Source organism: Pteropus vampyrus, unplaced genomic scaffold (assembly GCF_000151845.1).
Source record: "Pteropus vampyrus isolate Shadow unplaced genomic scaffold, Pvam_2.0 Scaffold319, whole genome shotgun sequence".
NCBI classification, from domain to species: domain Eukaryota; kingdom Metazoa; phylum Chordata; class Mammalia; order Chiroptera; family Pteropodidae; genus Pteropus; species Pteropus vampyrus.
Window position 1 is genome coordinate 961,095 of NW_011889100.1, and position 1,603 is coordinate 962,697.

A 1,603-nucleotide genomic window follows, 5' to 3' on the forward strand; every position below is an offset into this window, starting at 1 on the left:
TGGGAGACCGGAACAGGAAACCTGGCCCGGCTGATGACGACGTGTCCCCCCGGAAAGCACTGAGGCTGTGTGAAGGCTTCAGCAAGGGGTCCCCTGGACCCAGGGGCGCCCAGCCGCTTACTGCATGCGAGAGATGGCTGCGGTGTTTTTAGAGAGAGGGACACAAACCACATTCCCATAACTTATTACAGTATGTTGCTCTGATTGTCCTATCTTATTATTAGTTATTGTTCTTAATCTCTTACTGTGCCTAATTTATAAATTAAACTTTATCGTAGCTATGTACGTACAGGAAAAAACATGGAATATATCCAGGGTTTGGTGCTATCTGTGGTTTCAGGCGTCCACTGGGGTCTTGGAGCATGTGCCCCGCAGATATTGGTCTTATCTTACTATTATGACCTTTGCTTTATTTGTTTGTTTGCATTTATACGTTATTTTGTCCCTCCTTTAATTTTTAAACCGAGTGGCTTTGCTTTAGAGGCCTCCTTCATTGCAATATGTAGCTGGACTTGATTTTACTTTTTTTTTTCCGACTCCAGTAGGTGAATCTGAATATTAATACAGACATTACTAAATGAATCGATGAAGAGCATGTTTTCTGAATGAGAGTAAACCCTGTTTTAGAGGCTGTGATGATGACGCTTCATCTTAGTTTTCGATCGAAGAGTGATGAATTTTAAAAAATGTACAAGAAAACCGAGGAGGAATCGGTGCTTGCTGATTATTTATTAACTTTTGATAAGCTTTATAATTTGAATATGCAAGCCCTTTAGATAAGCCTTGAAAGTTATGATTCATTAATGTTAAAATCATAGGGCCATTGGAAGATATCATGCAACGTTTAATTTTTTTTCCACTATAAGCCATTCCCCAAAAATGTAAGAGTCCCAGAAACCAAAAGTTGAGGGATTCTACCTATCGTAGATCATAGCCAGATGTCAAAGGTTTATGGAGAAAGAAAAAGCCAAGAAAACCAAACCAACCGGGCCAGCCAACTGGGGAGGCGGGGCTTCTTGGAGTACCCAGAAGGGACTTCGAAATGTCATCAGGGGAGCCGAGCTCATGGGAGGCCCCCCGCCCACACGTGTGGCTGCCGGCCGCCAGGCGTGAGAGGGCTCTTGCTGCTGGTCGTCGGCACAGTCTTGGTGCAGATGTTCTTCTTCTGGATCCCTAACTGGGGACCAGCCGCAGCTTCCTCCACCCCTGCGCCCCCTAAACGTCTCCAACCCTGTGTAAGCGAGCCCATTTCTTGTATTTCCTGTTTCAGACGGGTCTCATAAGTGATAGCATAGGCAGTTTCCTTTCTGTCTGTGATAAAAGAATACTTCACGGGTAATGGGCCCAATTTTTCTAGTGGATGCTGGTTTCTGAGAGTCTAGAGTTCCAAGCTCGGATTTTTCCTGCCTGGGAAAATGCCTCCGGTCTTGTCCTTCAGCCCCTGCTCTTCCCCCAGATAAGCCTCTTCCTGTTCCCTCTCGTTGTTGCACCTAAGGTGGCCTCATCCCTTCTCCGCCCTCCTACCTCTTGTCTCCCATCACTCCTGGGCTCCGGTCTCATGTCTGTTCCTTGGCGTCCCCCTTCATTCCTGGCTTGTGGGCTC